The sequence below is a fragment of the Musa acuminata genome, chromosome BXJ1-11 (genome assembly GCF_036884655.1).
Source record: "Musa acuminata AAA Group cultivar baxijiao chromosome BXJ1-11, Cavendish_Baxijiao_AAA, whole genome shotgun sequence".
Classification (NCBI taxonomy): domain Eukaryota; kingdom Viridiplantae; phylum Streptophyta; class Magnoliopsida; order Zingiberales; family Musaceae; genus Musa; species Musa acuminata.
Window position 1 is genome coordinate 16,295,828 of NC_088337.1, and position 20,615 is coordinate 16,316,442.

General features: G+C 38.0%; 1 pseudogene; it reads right to left on the reverse strand.

Moving 5' to 3' along the window:
- Positions 1-777: 777 nt before the first annotated feature.
- LOC135596693 (uncharacterized) lies at positions 778-19,979 on the reverse strand (annotated as a pseudogene).
- Positions 19,980-20,615: the final 636 nt, after the last annotated feature.

Genomic DNA, 20,615 nt, shown 5'->3' on the forward strand with positions numbered 1-20,615 from the left:
TGGAATGCAAATTGACTCCCTCCAACGATTTGAAACAAGATGGATCGTTCAAGATTGAAGTTAGGAAAACTATTCTAATCACATAATCAATGAAAATTTGATGAAGTAATTAGAATAGTACTTTGATTCCCTTAAAACGCCACAAACTAAGAAACTTAATAAGTTAAAAGGAAAAACAAAGATTTTTCTTGGGTTTTGAACGCCACAAACAGAAATACTTGATAAGTCCAAAGTTCATGCAAGAACTTAAAAACAAAACACTCACCGGTGTTGTAAGTTGAATATACTTCTCCAATGTCCCCTTACAAAGAGAGTTAGCCTTGTTTATATAGTACAAAGGCCAAGTACAAAGGGAATGAATATATTAAATGATATTCATATTCCTAATGTATGAATGTAGATTACTCATGAATCTACATTGAATTGTTTTGAATAATTATTCATGAATAAGCCCACAATTCCTAATATGTTCCAATATTTCACCTTTATTCTTCAAAGATGGCTAAAAAATTCATTATTTTCTCAAGGTTGGACTTTCTCTTCATGATTTTGACTTATTTGAATCAGGTTGATTATTTTAGGCTCTTCTTGTATCCATAGAACCTTGACCAAGTTTTGACTAGCTTGCTCCTTCCAAATGCCTTCTAATAAATAAGTTATGGCTTCTTTCATCCTTTTAGTTTTCGCTCTTGTCATTGATCCTCGATGAATAGTTAAAGGGTCTTTGGCAGAATTATAATCAACTTGCTCATTCATATCATTCCCCCTTTCCTTGAAAGGATTCGTCCTTGAATCAGTGTCTTCATCACCTGCATCAAACAAAGGTTGCACTAACATTACCATACTCACCCGGTAGTTCCAACTTATATGCATTGTCATTGATTTTTTAAGAGACTCGAAATGGACCATCTCCTCTTGGCATTAGTTTATACTTTCTTTGGTTAGGAAATCTTTCCTTCCTCAAGTGTACCCAAACCCAATCACCAGGTTCAAATACTACTTGCTTTCGGCCTTTGTTGCGTTGTTTCTCATATTGTAGAGTTTTCTTTTCAATTTGTGTCTGAACCCTTTCATGCAATGCTTTGATAAAATCAGCTTTTTGCTTATCATCCAAATTGGCCTTTTATAGAGGTAAAGGTAGGAAATCCATAAGAGTTAATGGATTGAACCCGTACACAACTTCAAATGGAGAATGGTTTGTTGTAGCATGCACACTTCTATTATAAGCAAACTCCACATGTGGCAAACATTCCTCCCAATTTTTCAAATTCTTTTAAATTATGTGTTAGGACTCTAGCTTGGAGAGTCCTAATTGAGAGGGACATTCATGTAAAAATGTTAAGACTCTAGCTAGGAGAGTCCTAATTGAGAGGGACATTCTGTTAGGACTCTAGCTAGGAGAGTCCTAATTATGAGGGGCATTCATGTAGGAGGTTTTTTCTTAGAGAAGAATTAAGAGTTGTAAGGGAATAGGAGTCTTGAGTAGGAGTCCTATTATGAGTTGGTTAGAAGTAAGAGTCTTAAGTAGGAGTCCTATTAGGAGTTAGGGTTTAGAAGCCTTATAAATAGCCATGTATTCCTTCTCTTTTCATAAGCAATAGAAGAATCTTTTCTGCAGCCTTTGAGCAGCAACTTGGAGGGAGGAACTCCTATAGAGTTCCAAGGAGGCCGATCCCCTAAAGAGATCAACCCCAAGTTTAGAATCTGCAAGGGTTCTAACACCTGGTATCAGAGCAGCGTTCTTGGCGTCTCGCTGCCCTTCCACAGCCATCCATCAACCCTCTACAACCATCCAAAGCAATTCCCACAATTGCTTAAAAGATCGTCACCGAATTCCGTCATTATCTCCACCACCACGGATCATCCTTTGATCTCCCCGTGAATTGCAACAGGTTCTGGTTTCCTAACTTACTACTGCTGCAATTTAGTTATCCTTATTCGAAAATCCAAAAAAAAAAAAAAAAATCGTTCCTATATTGCTGCATAAACTTTTCGTCACAAAGTTTTCATCTCTACGACGAAAGATACATTGCAGAATTCCTGCCGCATAGCACCATCTGTTTGATCTTGCTACTATGCTTTTTCTATCCAAATTTCTACGAAATTTTTATGACATCTTTGACACTTCTTAACAGTGGATTTCCCTTTGGTTTCATCAAAAAATTCTCAATATAAACTACTGATCTTTTATGTCCAATCTACTGCACTTGAATTGCAGAATTCAAGCTGCATAGCACCATCTTTTTGATCTTGCTACTATGCTTCTTCTATCCATATTTCTACGAAATTTTTATGACATCTTTGACACTTCCTTACAGTAGATTTCCCTTTGGTTTCATCGAAAAATTCTCAATATAAACTACTGATCTTTTATGTCCAATCTGCTGCACTTGAAAATCTATACTCAAGAAAATTTCAGCTGCATATCGTTGCCTTAACCCATCTATTTGCAATCTTTTTTGAATGAAATTTCTTGTACACTTCATAGATCATCTTGGCTTCCATCTAAGATTGATCTATTAAGAAATTCATCTCTAAAAACGATTTTATGTTGCTGCAAATTTTCATCGTAACCCGCTGAAATTTTTCGACGATAATTCTGCAATTGCAACTTGCACCAATTTCCTTGCTGTTATACTGCCAAAATTTTCTTGATTAAATTAGATATCCTTGCTGTCATATAAACTGTGATTTTACTATCAATTCCCTCCTCAATTCTCTCAAGTTTTTGGTGGAAATTACATCGAGAAACCGTTGTTTCTTCGACGACAATTCTACTCTTACAAGACAGCACATACTTGCTGCAACTTCCACGGATTTCTGTCAAACCTTTGCTACCATCTACCATAGATCCAAAACTTTCAACCAAAGCCCTAAAACTCTACTAAACCACACCCTCAAACTGTACCCAAAACTGCCACAAAACAAGCCTAAATCGTTGCCTACATCCACCAATCCACCAACCCTTTTGACCATCACTTCTCACAACCTATACATGCCTTTAACCTAACAACAAAAGAGAGATCTTAACATCATAGATTTGGAGGCATATATTATGGCATCTAAGGAGGTAATCAATGCTAAATTCGAAGCCTTGGAGGCGCGAATGGAGGATAAGGTTCGGATGATCTTTACCGAACTCAGATTGGGCCGACCACTAAGACCAAAGAAATCATATCAAGGAGAGAGCTTTGCCCAATCACACCAAGCCCGAAGAGATGACTTCCAAGGGAGGGTAGGCTCTATGACCAACCCCAACTATCCATGCATGAGAGTGGACTTCCCTAGATGGGAAGAAGGAGACCCGATTGGTTGGATCTTGCGCGCGGAGCGATATTTTCGGTACCACAAAACCGCGGATGTATCTATGGTGAAAATTGCAGCTATACATCTTGAAGGGGATGCTATATAGTGGTTTGACTGGTTTGAACATACTTATAGAGTCCTTTCATGCCGACAATTCAAAGAAGGACTGCTGATTCGCTTCAGACCAACGGATTACGAGAATATTGACGAACAACTAGCAAAGATCCGACAAACCTCCACCATTCAGGAGTACCAAACCAGGTTTGAAAGGTTATCTAATCAAACTCATGATTGGTCTCAAAAACAGCTATTGAGGACCTTCATTGAGGGCTTGAAGCCGTAGATCCGAGGAGAAGTTAAAGCGCGACAACCGTATACGCTTATAGCAGCTATCTCTTTCGCACGACATCAAGAGGAGCAATTGAACTATGAAGCTCGGAGGACTAGGGTCGCTCCTCAACCAGTAATATTGAAGCCCTCAGCCCCCCCTACTGTCGACCAAGTCCCTACACCAAAGAGGTTAACAAGAGAAGAGCTTTGGGAGCAATATGCGAAGGGGTTATGTTGGCATTGTGACGAGCCGTGGAGCCGTGAGCATCACTGTAGTAAAGGGAGACTTCTTATGATTGAACCAATAGAAGAAGAGGTCATTGAACATCCAGAAGAGAGCCTTGAACATGAAGAAGAAGATGCAGAAGAAGAGCCATAATCGACTGAAGTTACGGTACATGCACTAGCCGGCTACTCAAACCCGGAAACGATGAATGTTGGAGGCCTTCTCAAACAACAACCGATCACTGTTCTCATCGACACGGGCAGTTCTAATAACTTTCTAAACAGTAAGGTTATTATCCAGATGGCCTTACCTATTGAGAATTGCAGCAGGTTTGACGTTAAGGTCGTCGACGGACGAATTTTGAATTGTGATCGTAGGCGTCCGCAGGAGAAACTATTGCTGCAGGACCAAGAGATAATTGCAGATTTCTTCCTTCTCCCTCTTGATGATCATGAGGCTATGCTCATAATTAAATGGTTGACAACATTATGTGATATTTCTTGGAATTTTATGCAACTAATTATGAAATTTTACAGTAAGGAGAAACAAGTGATATTGAACGGGAAACGGGAGGGCGACATAACGACGATTTGCACACAACAAATGAAGAAGGTTTTGCATAAAGTATGCAGCGGCCTTTTGGTACAACTTAAGCAGCAAACTAAGGGAGAGCCAACAAAATTTGAAGATCCAAATCTACTTCCTTTGCTTGCTGAATTTTCAGATATATTTGACGAACCGTGCAACCTACCTCTTACCTATCGGCATTATCATTGTATAATGATTCTTCCAGGCAAATCTTCAGCAAATGCTCAGCCATATCAGTATCCACATCTCCAGAAGGATGAAATAGAAAGAATTATAAAAGAGATGCTCGAAACAGAAGTTATTCGGCCAAGTTGCAACCTCTACTCTTCGTCGGTGTTACGTGTACGCAAGAAGGACGGAACAAGGCGAATATGTGTTGATTACCGAGCTCTCAATGGCATAATCATCAAGGACAAATACTTTATTCCAATAGTAGATGAATTGCTAGATGAAAGGGAGCACAAATCTTTACAAAGCTGGACCTTTGATCCGGGTATCATCAAATACGAGCATGCGAAGAAGACATACGGAAAACCACCTTGTGAACACACAACAACCACGAATTTTTGCTTTCTTCAACAATAGGTGGAATATCTTGGGCATATCATATCAGAGGAAGGTGTGGCAGTGGACCCCTTCAAAATTGGAGCACTGCAAAACTGGCCGACCTCGAGAAACATAAAATTGCTACATGGCTTTCTGGGTTTAACAGGCTATTACCGCAAGTTCGTGAAAAACTATGGAAAGATCAGTGCACCACTTACTTCTTTACTAGAAAAAGATGTCTTCCAATGGTTGGACAGAAAAAGGGGAAAGAGAATGTTCTTGCAGATGCGCTTTCCCAGCTACCCGAGCAAGTTGAAGTTTCGACCGTTTCACTTCCGACCAGCGACTTCCTTGAGGATATTAAGATAGAATGGCAGGAAGATTCAGATACTTGTAAGATTATAAAAAAATTGGAGGAAGCACCAAGCCCCATGGCTCATTACAATTGGGACTCAAAAGAATTACACTATAAGGGACGCATTGTGCTTGTGACAAATTCTACTTGCATCTTCAATAGCAGATTTTGGACAAAGTTATTCTATATGCAGGGTACTAAATTGAAAAGGAGTACGACATATCACCCACAAACCAACAGCCAACCGGATGTTTTAAACAAGTGCTTGAAGACAGCCCAAAGCCACCCACCAAATATGACTACCCAAAGAGAACTCCAGACCTAGCCAAGTGCCATTATTGATCGACGGATCGTGACTCGACGACGACGACCCACTAATGAAGTGCTAATACAGTGGGCGAACCTACCAAAAGAAGATGCCACTTGGGAGAACTATGACGACTTGAAGATCAAATTCTCAGAATTCATGAATCATCAACCTCGAGGACAAGGCTGATTTGAAGAGGGCGGGTCTGTTAGGACTCTAGCTTGGAGAGTCCTAATTGAGAGGGACATTCATGTAAAAATGTTAGGACTCTAGCTAGGAGAGTCCTAATTGAGAGGGACATTCTGTTAGGACTCTAGCTAGGAGAGTCCTAATTGTGAGAGGCATTCATGTAGGAGGTTTTTTCTTAGAGAAGAATTAGGAGTTGTAAGGGAATAGGAGTATTGAGTAGGAGTCCTATTAGGAGTTGGTTAGAAGTAAGAGTCTTAAGTATGAGTCCTATTAGGAGTTAGGGTTTAGAAGCCCTATAAATAGCCATGTATTCCTTCTCTTTTCATAAGCAATAGAAGAATCTTTTCTGCAGCCTTTGAGCAGCAACTTGGAGGGAGGAACCCCTATAGAGTTCCAAGGAGGCCGATCCCCTAAAGAGATCAACCCCAAGTTTAGAATCTTCAATGGTTCTAACATTATGACCCTCAAAAGTGTTGATAAAGTTCGATTTACCACCTCTGTTTGTCCATCTGTTTGTGGGTGACAAGTGGTTGAATACAATAGCCTTGTACCCAACTTGCTCCAAAGTGTTTTCCAAAAGTGGCTAAGGAACTTCACATCTCTATCACTCATAATTGTCTTTGGAATGCCATGTAATTTTACAATTTCTTTGAAGAACAGCCCCGCAACATGTGTTGCATCATCTGTTTTGTGGCAAGGAATGAAATGTGCCATCTTGCTAAACCTGTCAACAACAACAAAAATAGAATCTCTCCCTCCTTTTGACCTTGGTAAACCCAAGACAAAGTCCATGGATATATCAACCCAAGGCTCACTAGTTATAGGAAGAGGAGTATACAATCCATGAGGCATTACTTTAGATTTAGCTTGTTTACAAGTAATGCATTTCTCACATAATCTCTCAACATCTCTTTTCATGTGCGGCCAAAAGAAATGATCACTTAACACATCTAAAGTTTTTCTAATCCCGAAATGCCCCATTAAACCTCCACTATGTGCCTCTCTCACAAGTAATTCTCTCATTGAACATTGAGGAATACACAACTTATTTTCTTTGAAAAGAAAATCATCATGCCTAAAGAACTTATCAAAACCCCCTTTCTCACATGCCTCATAAACATTAGTAAAATCATGATCAGAATTATATAAATTTTTAATATACTCAAAACCCAATAATTTTGCATCAAGTTGAGAAATTAGAGCATACCTTCTAGAAAGAGCGCCGGCAACCACATTTTCCTTACCTTGTTTATACTTGATGATGTATGGAAAGGATTCAATAAACTCCACCCATTTTGCATGCCTACGGTTTAGTTTTCCTTGTCCTTTGAGATATTTCAAGGACTCATGATCGGTGTGTATAATGAATTCCTTATACCAAAGATAGTGCTACCATGTCTCTAACACTCTTACCAAAGCGTAAAACTCATTGTCATATGTTAGGTAGTTAAGACTTACTCCACTTAGCTTCTCACTAAAGAATGCAATGGATCTGCCTTCTTGCATTAAGACTCCTCCAATTCTTATTCCACTCACATCACACTCAATCTCAAAAGTTTTAGTAAAGTTCAGTAAAGCAAGCAAAGGTGCTGAACTAAGTTTGTCTTTAAGCAAGTTAAAAGCATCATCTTGTTTTTCACCCCATCTAAATCCCATATTCTTTTTTATGCATTCAGTTAATGGTGCAGCAATTGTAGAAAAATCCTTAATGAATCTTCTATAAAAGCTAGCAAGACCATGAAAACTTCTAACATCACTAACACTAGTAGGTTTTGGCCACTCCCTAATTACTTTCACTTTTTCTTGATCAACATGTATTCCTTTATCATTAATAACATATCTAAGAAAAGTAATTTTATTAGTGCAAAAAGTGCATTTCTTTATATTAGCATATAACTTTTCTTTTCTAAGCACGTCAAAATAGCTTTTAAATTGGTTACATGCTCATCTAAACTTTTGCTATACACAAGTATATCATCAAAATAAACCACTACAAATTTTCAAATGTAAACACGTAAAATATGATTCATCAATCTCATGAAAGTACTAGGTGCATTAGTTAGGCCAAAAGGCATAACCAACCATTTGTTGAATCTCGGATTTTGATGATATAATCAATTGGTGGGTTAATTGATCTAATCCATATTATTGAGTTAAGTGTGCAGGATTAACTACGATAATCAGAAAACATAAAGCAAGGATACCGGAGTCGAGTTTGATAGACGTTTAAGAGACCGGAGAATCATCGGAGATGCTGCCGGAACCGTCCGAGAAGAAATCGGGAACGTGTTGGAAGTTCGCCGAAGAAATCGTCGGAGGCTCGCGGAGATCACCAAGAAGGCTCGGCTACTCGTTAAAGTCATCATAAAGATTGGGAGCTTGCAGGGAGTCCGTCGGAAGAGTTCGTCGGAAAAGCTCGCCGGAACAAGACTCGACGTTCGCGGTTAAAAAACTTGCTTAGGATGTTTTTTTATGTAGTTCACCTGTAATTAGGATTAGGATTAAGAGATAATCCTATATCCTGGTTAGGGGCCAACTGGGGCCAAAATCAGATTTGGTTTGGGCGAAAAATAAGCCAAACCAATGAATCGGAAAGTCAGGCGGTGGAACCGCCTGGCTGGGCGGTGGCACCGCCCAGCACCCGAGTGCTGGGCGGTGACACCTCCTTGGCTGGGCGGTGGCACCGCCCAGCACCCGAACGCTGGGCGGTGGCACCGCCTGGCTGGGCGGTGGAACCGCCAGCACCGGGAACCCTAAGAGAATTCAAATTTTGGAGCCCAAAATTTGAATCCTCTTGAGGCCTATAAATACCCCTCAAATCTCAGCTGAGGTTACAACTTTTGAGAAGCATTTTGATTGAGAGAAAAGTCTTAGAAAGTCTTAGCAAGCCTTGTTTTCAATTTGCTAGAGAGTTCTCCTCCTTCTTTCTTATTGAAAATTTGTAAGAGGTTGAGCTGCTTGTAAAAGGTTGTAAGAGGGGTGTTTACCCTTCCATTTTCAAGAGACTTGCTAGTGGAAGGTGGGAGCCTCATCGAAGAGGGGCCTCGCAAGTGGAGTAGGTCATTTGACCGAACCACTCTAAAAATCGGCGTAATCTCTGGTTTGCTTTTTAATATTGTCATTTACATTACTGCAAATCTTCTTACTGCTTTAGTTCCTTATTACTCTTGCTGCAATACGCCTTCAAGTTAAATTTCTCAAGCTTCGTTCTTAACGTACGAAAGATTTTATTAAAATCGAAGTTTTAATCCGCTGCACTAATTCACCCCCCCCCCTCTTAGTGCCGCTCCGATCCTAACAAGTGGTATCAGAGCAAGGTTATCTCTCATATTTGGTTTAATACCCAAGAGAGATGGCTTACTCCGGCATGCAAGAGGGCCATTCTATTGCACGACCACCTTTGTTTAATGGGTCGGATTACACATATTGGAAGACTCGCATGAGAATCTTCCTCATTTCTATGGACTTTGAGCTTTGGTCTATTGTCGAGAATGGATTTCAAAAATCTTCTCTTCCGATGAGCGAATGGAATGAATCGGAGAAGAAGGTTTTTGCTTTAAATGCAAAGGCTATGAATGCCTTGTTTTGTGCACTAGACAAAAACGAATTTAATCGTGTTTCAATGTGTGATTCGGCTTTTGATATTTGGAGAACTCTTGAGGTCACTCATGAAGGCACTAGCCGAGTGAAAGAGTCCAAAATCAACATCCTTGTGCACTCTTACGAACTTTTCCGAATGAAACCAAGTGAGTCCATCGGAGACATGTACACCCGGTTTACGGATGTCATCAATGGACTCAAAGCTCTTGGTAAAGATTTTACTAACTTTGAACTAGTAACTAAAATCTTAAGATCCCTCCCTAAAAGTTGGGATCCAAAAGTTACGGCCATTCAAGAGGCCAAAGACCTCAAAGCATTCCCTCTTGAAGAACTCATTGGGTCTCTAATGACCTATGAAATGACATGTCAAGCTCATGACGAGCTCGAGAACCCCCTTCCAAAGAACAGGAAGGATATGGCACTCAAATCACAAGAAGACCACTTGAAAGGAACATCAAGTGATGAGGACAGTGACAATGACATTGCACTTTTGACTCAAAAGTTTAAAAAATATTTAAGAAAGAACAGATTTAAAAATAATACAAAAAATAAATTTGAACAAAAGAAGGACCAAGTGATTTGCTATGAATGCAAAAAACCGGGACACTTCAAGAACGATTGTCCTCAAGCCAAAAAGAGGACATCAAAGAAGAAGGCATTCAAGGCAACGTGGGATGATTCAAGCGCATCCGAAGAAGAGGAGTCCAACACCGAGCAAGTTGCTCATTACGCGCTAATGGCGTTAGGAGAAGAGGTATGCGATTTATTTAATGAAGATTTATCTTTTGAAGAACTGTCTATCGCTTTTCATGAATTATTTGATGAATGTAGAATTGTTAGCAAGAAGTTAAGTATCTTAAAGAAAGAGCATGCTTTGCTACAAGATAAGTTTGATAGTCTTCAAACTCCTCCATGCTCTAAGTGTGAGCACTTAGAAGCAATAAAAAATGAAAACTTGCTTCTTAAGGAAACCTTAAACAAGTTTAAGGTCGGTAGCAAAGGATTAGATATGATCCTTGCTCACAAGGGTCACATCGCAAATAGAAATGGAATTGGATTTGTAAAAGGATTACATCAAAATCCTACCACTTTCATAAAAGGACCTACATTACATGTTTCCTCTTATATGAAATGCAACTTTTGTTGCAAATCCGGACATATTGCCTACAAATGCCCATTTAGGAAAATTAGTTCACAAAAATTAATATGGGTTCCTAAAGGAACTATAAAGAATTCAATCATAAATAACAAAGTTAGTGGGTCAATTTTTGAGGCACCCAAAATCAAATGGGTACCTAAAAATCATCCTCTTTTGTAGACAAACCTACAAGCTAGGAGCAAGAGATGGTATCTCGATAGTGGATGCTCAAGACATATGACTGGAGATCCATCTCATTTCTCTATGCTCTCTAGCAAAGAAGAAGGGTACGTTACCTTCGGAGACAACAACAAGGGCAAAATCATTGGCAAGGGAACTATTGGTAACAAATTTAATTTTTCCATTGATGATGTCTTACTAGTTGATGGATTGAAACATAATCTCTTGAGTATTAGTCAACTATGCGATAAAGGTTACATCGTTAGATTTGAATCAAATATGTGCATTATTGAAAAACCAAATCATAACATGACTATGATTGCTTTAAAACAAAATAATGTCTATACCATCAATCTTGATGAACTAAGTAATGAAATGTGCTTCTCCGTCGTAAATGATGATGCTTGGCTTTGGCATAGGAGATTAGGCCATGCAAGCATGAAAACAATATCTAAGATCTCATCTCAAGAATTAGTACGAGGAATTCCAAATTTAAAGTTTATTAAGGACAAAGTATGCGATGCATGTCAACTAGGCAAACAAATAAAAACAAGCTTCAAACCAAAAAATCAAATTAGCACTACTAGACCATTACAATTGATCCATTTGGACTTATTTGGACCAATTGATACAACAAGTCTAGGTGGAAGCAAATATGCTTTTGTGATTGTGGATGACTACTCTAGATATACTTGGACCTATTTCTTAGCTCACAAAAGTGATTGCTTCAAGTGTTTCTCTAAATTTTGTAAACTCACTCAAAACGAAAAAGGCTTCATGATTTCATCAATTCGGAGTGATCACGGTGGTGAATTCCAAAACCATGAATTTCAAAATTTTTGCGAAAGTAATGGGTACAATCACAACTTCTCAACTCCAAGAAATCCTCAACAAAATGGAGTAGTTGAAAGGAAAAATAGAAACCTACAAGAAATGGCAAGAACTATGTTGAATGAACAAAGTTTACCTAAGTACTTTTGGGCCGAAGCTGTAAATACGGCTTGCTACATCATGAATAGAGTCCTAATAAGACCATCCTTATCCAAAACTCCCTATGAATTATGGAATAACAAAAAACCAAACATCTCCTATTTTAAAGTTTTTGGTTGTAAATGCTTTATTTTAAATGAAAGGGATGCTTTAGGAAAATTTGATGCTAAATCCGATGAAGGCATCTTTCTTGGTTACTCTTCCGTTTCTAAAGCTTTTCGGGTTTTTAATAAAAGAACTTTAGTAATTGAAGAGTCTATTCATGTAGTTTTTAATGAAATTTCCGATTTAAAGAAAAATGATTTTGATGATGATCTTGGTTTTGATAATTTGAATTTAAATGAACCCTCTCCTCAAAATAGCCATTTGAATGCATCTTCTTCCGAAATTTCTTTACCAAAAGAATGGAAGTATGTAGATGCTCATCCAAAAGAGCAAATTATAGGAGATACATCAAAAGGGGTTCAAACTCGTTCTTCTTTCAAAAATTTTTGTGCTAACGCCGCCTTCCTTTCTCAAATTGAACCTAAATGCATTGACGAAGCCTTAAAAGATGATTTTTGGATCATTGCAATGCAAGAAGAATTGAACCAATTTGAGAGGAATGAGGTATGGAAGCTTGTTCCTAGACCAAGTGACCACTTAGTCATAGGTACTAAGTGGGTCTTTAGAAACAAGCAAGACGAAAATGGTATTGTGGTTAGAAACAAGGCTAGATTAGTGGCCAAAGGTTTCAACCAAGAAGAAGGTATCGATTACGAAGAAACCTTCGCTCCCGTGGCTCGATTAGAAGCCATAAGGATGCTCCTTGCCTATGCTAGTAGTAATAATTTTAAACTATTTCAAATGGATGTTAAAAGTGCTTTCTTGAATGGTTTTATTTCCGAAGAAGTATTTGTCGAACAACCTCCCGGATTTGAAAATTCTCTTCTTCCTAATCATGTATTCAAATTGACTAAAGCTCTCTATGGCTTAAAACAAGCTCCTAGAGCTTGGTATGAAAGGCTTAGTTCCTTTCTTATTTTAAATAATTTTACCAAAGGCAAGGTTGATACTACATTGTTTATTAAACATTTTGAAAATAATTTTCTTATTGTGCAAATTTATGTTGACGATATTGTGTTTGGCTCTTCGGATGAATCACTATGTGAATCATTTGCCAAATGTATGAGTCTTGAATTTGAAATGAGTTTAATGGGTGAATTAACTTTCTTTTTGGGATTACAAATCAAACAACTTAGTGATGGTATATTTCTTAACCAATCCAAATATACATTAGAATTGTTAAAACGATTTAACATGGATAATTCAAAAGCAATAAACACCCCTATGAGTACTGCGACTAAGTTAGATATGGATGAAAATGGTGAAAGTTTCGATCAAAAAACGTATAGGGGAATGATAGGTAGTCTACTCTACCTCACTGCGACTAGACCGGATATTATGTTTAGTGTAGGACTTTGCGCTAGGTTTCAATCTAATCCTAAATTATCTCATCTTAAGAGTGTTAAAAGAATATTTAGGTATCTTAAAGGAACTTCAAATTTAGGATTGTGGTATCCAAAATCTGAAAATTTTGATTTAATAGCCTATGCGGATGCCGATTTTGGCGGATGCAGAATAGATAGAAAAAGTACATCCGGAACATGCCAATTTTTAGGACATGCACTTGTTTCTTGGACTTCCAAGAAACAAAATTCAGTTGCACTATCTACGGCAGAAGCCGAATACATAGCTGCAAGTGCATGTTGTGCACAAGTCATTTGGATGAAAAATACATTAGAAGACTATGGAATTCACTTTAAAAATATTCCCATAAAATGTGATAATACTAGTGCCATATGTCTTACTAAAAATCCAATTCAGCATTCTAGAACTAAACACATCGACGTTAGGCATCATTTCATACGCGATCATGTCCTTAACAATAATATTGTTCTAGAATTCATTGACACAAAGCATCAATTAGCGGATATATTCACAAAAGCCTTGAATGAAGACCAATTTGAATTCATTAGAAGGGAATTAGGTATGTTAAATTGTCCCTAAACAATAAACTTGTTTGATTGGATTTTCCGTAAAGTTTTTCATCTTCTTTCCATCTCTCATTCCATATGACATGTTGTGAAATCTCGAAATCGACTTTGATGACTTGATAATGAATTTCAAGTTAGCGATTTGATTTAAATAAGTTTTATCTAAATCATAATCTTGATCTTGCAAAATTGGAATCACAAATAATATCTTTTGGCATTCATGAATTGATACTTACAAATATGAAAGTATTGGCATTCATGACTTGAATTTGATTGAAACATTGTATGCTTAAATTAATCATTCTCCTATGTTTCAAAAATTCTTTAAATGCCTTATGTGATGATTAAAAAGTAATGTTGAGATTTTCATGAATTTGACGATTTGAATGAGTTTGTATTCGAATTATGATCTTGACTTCGTGAAATTACTACTTGAATTTTTTTCTTATCCCAATCTCTCTCTTATACATCTACAATTTCTGTTATTCATAGGAAGAAGAGATTAGATAATATGAATGCATGCTGAATTTTCCTCTAAAATGACAAAATATTTTTGCATACTTAATTTTCAATGATAAAATCGTTGTATGACAAAATATGTGCTTCAAGTCTCATTTTCCTTTTTGTTGATGACAAAGGGGGAGAAAAGTGATGACTTATATCATTCTTAATAGCATGACAAAATATGAATTGCAAAATCCTTGAGAAAAGTGATCGATCGATGATTATCTTATATGCCTTGCAAAATCCTTGAAAATATTGTAAGATTGATTGATCATATTGAATGCATGCCTAAAATGTATAATCATGCAATTCAAGTTGAAAATCTTTATCTCTTGTCATAGTAAAATTTGTCTCTTATCTTTCGACTTGAAAAAGATTTTCATCAAAGTTTCGCATTTACATTATGCTTAATGAGAATAACGATAAGTTCTACGGTTAGAGCTTATAGGTTTATACTTGAATTCAATGATGAAATTCAAGTGTTTTATCTTCTCATAATATGGCATATAGATAGGGGGAGTTATGTTTAACTCCGTCATCAATTGATTGTCATCATCAAAAAGGGGGAGATTGTTGAATCTCGGATTTTGATGATATAATCAATTGGTGGGTTAATTGATCTAATCCATATTATTGAGTTAAGTGTGCAGGATTAACTACGATAATCAGAAAACATAAAGCAAGGATACCGGAGTCGAGTTTGATAGACGTTTAAGAGACCGGAGAATCATCGGAGATGCTGCCGGAACCGTCCGAGAAGAAATCGGGAACGTGTTGGAAGTTCGCCGAAGAAATCGTCGGAGGCTCGCGGAGATCACCAAGAAGGCTCGGCTACTCGTTAAAGTCATCATAAAGATTGGGAGCTTGCAGGGAGTCCGTCGGAAGAGTTCGTCGGAAAAGCTCGCCGGAACAAGACTCGACGTTCGCGGTTAAAAAACTTGCTTAGGATGTTTTTTTATGTAGTTCACCTGTAATTAGGATTAGGATTAAGAGATAATCCTATATCCTGGTTAGGGGCCAACTGGGGCCAAAATCAGATTTGGTTTGGGCGAAAAATAAGCCAAACCAATGAATCGGAAAGTCAGGCGGTGGAACCGCCTGGCTGGGCGGTGGCACCGCCCAGCACCCGAGTGCTGGGCGGTGACACCTCCTTGGCTGGGCGGTGGCACCGCCCAGCACCCGAACGCTGGGCGGTGGCACCGCCTGGCTGGGCGGTGGAACCGCCAGCACCGGGAACCCTAAGAGAATTCAAATTTTGGAGCCCAAAATTTGAATCCTCTTGAGGCCTATAAATACCCCTCAAATCTCAGCTGAGGTTACAACTTTTGAGAAGCATTTTGATTGAGAGAAAAGTCTTAGAAAGTCTTAGCAAGCCTTGTTTTCAATTTGCTAGAGAGTTCTCCTCCTTCTTTCTTATTGAAAATTTGTAAGAGGTTGAGCTGCTTGTAAAAGGTTGTAAGAGGGGTGTTTACCCTTCCATTTTCAAGAGACTTGCTAGTGGAAGGTGGGAGCCTCATCGAAGAGGGGCCTCGCAAGTGGAGTAGGTCATTTGACCGAACCACTCTAAAAATCGGCGTAATCTCTGGTTTGCTTTTTAATATTGTCATTTACATTACTGCAAATCTTCTTACTGCTTTAGTTCCTTATTACTCTTGCTGCAATACGCCTTCAAGTTAAATTTCTCAAGCTTCGTTCTTAACGTACGAAAGATTTTATTAAAATCGAAGTTTTAATCCGCTGCACTAATTCACCCCCCCCCCTCTTAGTGCCGCTCCGATCCTAACAAGTGGTATCAGAGCAAGGTTATCTCTCATATTTGGTTTAATACCCAAGAGAGATGGCTTACTCCGGCATGCAAGAGGGCCATTCTATTGCACGACCACCTTTGTTTAATGGGTCGGATTACACATATTGGAAGACTCGCATGAGAATCTTCCTCATTTCTATGGACTTTGAGCTTTGGTCTATTGTCGAGAATGGATTTCAAAAATCTTCTCTTCCGATGAGCGAATGGAATGAATCGGAGAAGAAGGTTTTTGCTTTAAATGCAAAGGCTATGAATGCCTTGTTTTGTGCACTAGACAAAAACGAATTTAATCGTGTTTCAATGTGTGATTCGGCTTTTGATATTTGGAGAACTCTTGAGGTCACTCATGAAGGCACTAGCCGAGTGAAAGAGTCCAAAATCAACATCCTTGTGCACTCTTACGAACTTTTCCGAATGAAACCAAGTGAGTCCATCGGAGACATGTACACCCGGTTTACGGATGTCATCAATGGACTCAAAGCTCTTGGTAAAGATTTTACTAACTTTGAACTAGTAACTAAAATCTTAAGATCCCTCCCTAAAAGTTGGGATCCAAAAGTTACGGCCATTCAAGAGGCCAAAGACCTCAAAGCATTCCCTCTTGAAGAACTCATTGGGTCTCTAATGACCTATGAAATGACATGTCAAGCTCATGACGAGCTCGAGAACCCCCTTCCAAAGAACAGGAAGGATATGGCACTCAAATCACAAGAAGACCACTTGAAAGGAACATCAAGTGATGAGGACAGTGACAATGACATTGCACTTTTGACTCAAAAGTTTAAAAAATATTTAAGAAAGAACAGATTTAAAAATAATACAAAAAATAAATTTGAACAAAAGAAGGACCAAGTGATTTGCTATGAATGCAAAAAACCGGGACACTTCAAGAACGATTGTCCTCAAGCCAAAAAGAGGACATCAAAGAAGAAGGCATTCAAGGCAACGTGGGATGATTCAAGCGCATCCGAAGAAGAGGAGTCCAACACCGAGCAAGTTGCTCATTACGCGCTAATGGCGTTAGGAGAAGAGGTATGCGATTTATTTAATGAAGATTTATCTTTTGAAGAACTGTCTATCGCTTTTCATGAATTATTTGATGAATGTAGAATTGTTAGCAAGAAGTTAAGTATCTTAAAGAAAGAGCATGCTTTGCTACAAGATAAGTTTGATAGTCTTCAAACTCCTCCATGCTCTAAGTGTGAGCACTTAGAAGCAATAAAAAATGAAAACTTGCTTCTTAAGGAAACCTTAAACAAGTTTAAGGTCGGTAGCAAAGGATTAGATATGATCCTTGCTCACAAGGGTCACATCGCAAATAGAAATGGAATTGGATTTGTAAAAGGATTACATCAAAATCCTACCACTTTCATAAAAGGACCTACATTACATGTTTCCTCTTATATGAAATGCAACTTTTGTTGCAAATCCGGACATATTGCCTACAAATGCCCATTTAGGAAAATTAGTTCACAAAAATTAATATGGGTTCCTAAAGGAACTATAAAGAATTCAATCATAAATAACAAAGTTAGTGGGTCAATTTTTGAGGCACCCAAAATCAAATGGGTACCTAAAAATCATCCTCTTTTGTAGACAAACCTACAAGCTAGGAGCAAGAGATGGTATCTCGATAGTGGATGCTCAAGACATATGACTGGAGATCCATCTCATTTCTCTATGCTCTCTAGCAAAGAAGAAGGGTACGTTACCTTCGGAGACAACAACAAGGGCAAAATCATTGGCAAGGGAACTATTGGTAACAAATTTAATTTTTCCATTGATGATGTCTTACTAGTTGATGGATTGAAACATAATCTCTTGAGTATTAGTCAACTATGCGATAAAGGTTACATCGTTAGATTTGAATCAAATATGTGCATTATTGAAAAACCAAATCATAACATGACTATGATTGCTTTAAAACAAAATAATGTCTATACCATCAATCTTGATGAACTAAGTAATGAAATGTGCTTCTCCGTCGTAAATGATGATGCTTGGCTTTGGCATAGGAGATTAGGCCATGCAAGCATGAAAACAATATCTAAGATCTCATCTCAAGAATAGGATGTCTATACTTTACCGTGATTTTGTTGATGGCTCGGCAATCAACACACATTCTCTATGATCCATCCTTTTTAGGCATCAACATAACAGGAACTGCACATGGACTCATGCTTTCTCGCACATACCCCTTTTTCATAAGCTCACTTGTTTTTGGATTTCCTTGGTCTCTTCGGGGTTGTATCTATATGCTAGCTTATTTGGTATGCTTGTACCTAGAATGAAATCTATTTGTTGTTCAATTCCTCTAATTGGTGGCAAACCATTAGGAACTTCTTCGGGAAAGAGATCCTCATTTTCCTGCAAAAGATCAACAATAACACTAGGCAAACTCTTATCAATTTTGTTAAAAGCAATCAAAACATCCTTGTACATAAGTACAAGTAAGGGTTGCCTCATGGTTAAGGCTTTCTTCACATCACTCATTTTGGCATAAGCACTCATTTTTCTTTCATGCAAACTTTCTTTGTTTTCTCTCCCCTTGTATTTCCCAATACTCTCATTTTTATCACTCAACTCACCATTTTCTCTTTTCTCTCTTTCTTTTTCCCTCTCCAAATTTTTGGTTAATGAAGACTCAAGCTCCTCATATTGTTGTTTTATGCGCATTTGGTCCTCAAAAATTGTCTTTGGAGGCAAAGTTCCAAGCTGATATTTCTGTCCATCTATGATCAAAGAATAACGGTTCTTGAATCCATCATATATTACCCTTCGATCGTATTGCCATGGTCTCCCCAATAACATATGACTAGCATACATAGGTACCACATCACACCAAACTTCATCCTTATATCTATCAATTGAAAAGGAAATTAACACTTGTCGATTTACCTTTACTACACCACTATCATTCAACCATTATAACTTGTAAGGTTTTGAATGCTTGATAGTAGGTAATTTCAATTTCTCCACGAGCAAGGTGCTTGCCACATTTGTGCAACTTCCACTATCAACAATCACATTACACAACTTGTTAGCAATCAAACAATGAGTATGAAACGGATTTTCACGTTGTTCACCATGTTCATCATTTTCATTTTGTAAACTAAGTATGCGTTGAACAAATAGATTTTCACCTTTAGCATACTCTACATCACTAGTATCCTCTAGAATGTCTTCATCATCCTCTTTCTCACTTTCAGATTCTACAATTCCATCCCTCATGATCATAACTCTTTTATTAGGACATTCGCGTGCCACATATCCATGCCCAAGGCACTTAAAACACTTAATACCTCTAGTTTGATTAGGTAGATTCTCACATTTACCCTTGCTGCCTAATTCATTTCTACCTTTAGTCTCATTAATTTTAGGCTTAACAATGGGTTTATCATCCTTTTTACTCCAATTCGGTTTCCAAGAAGAAGAACCCGAATAAGGTTTTGAATCATACCTTGTGCCTTTTTTTTTTTAGTTGCCTCTCAATCTTCATGGCCGCATTCACCATGTCTTCAATCTCCATATGATGTTGCAATTCTACAAGATCAGCAATGTTCTTGTTTAATCCACTCAGGAATCGAGCCATGGTGGCCTCACGATCTTCATCCACATTAGCCCTTATCATGGTTATCTCCATCTCCTTGTGATACTCATCAACACTCATGGAACCTTGTGTCAAGGTTTACAGTCGTTGATGCAAATCCCTATAGTAATAGCTAGGGACAAATCTCCTCCTCATGATTTGTTTCATCTCCAACTAAGTCTCCACGGGCCTTTCACCATTTCTACTCCTGTCTTTACACAATTGATCCCACCAAACAATAGCATAATCAAAAAATTCAACAGTGGCTAATTTTACCTTTTTCTCTTCAGAGTAGTTGTGACATTCAAAGATCATCTCCACTTTTCGTTCCCACTCCAAATAGGCATCTGGATTATTCTTCCCTTGAAAAGAAGGAATTTTCATTTTGATGCTGCCTATGTTTCTATCCACACCATCAAAACATCCTCTCCTAGTTTGTCTCCTAGGATTAATATCTTGACCAATTAAAGTAACTTGGTCATCATCCACATCATCGCCACCATCATATTCATCATTGACAAAGGTTGGTTGTCTCCCACATCGTAGTTCACCTTGCAATCTATTAATTGCACCATCATGCCTTTCTAGATGATCTCTTACATCTCCAATCACTTTGAACATACGTTCAAATTGTTACTGCATTGCTTGAACTAAAAGATCATTGGGTGAAGAACTCACTTCTTTATCTTTAGACATGTATACAACCTGAAAAACAAAGTTAGAACAACCTCACCAACACTCCCTCACGTTTTTTTTTTTTTTTTCACTCTAGATTTGATTCACTCCACTCTGTGTTTCACACAATTTTTTTGGCTTTTCTCTATACTGTTCTTACCACTCTTGCCTTTTACCTCTCTTGTTTTGCTATTTGAGTTCTTAGATTAACTAAGGTACCTAAACAAACAATTCAGATTATGGCAATTC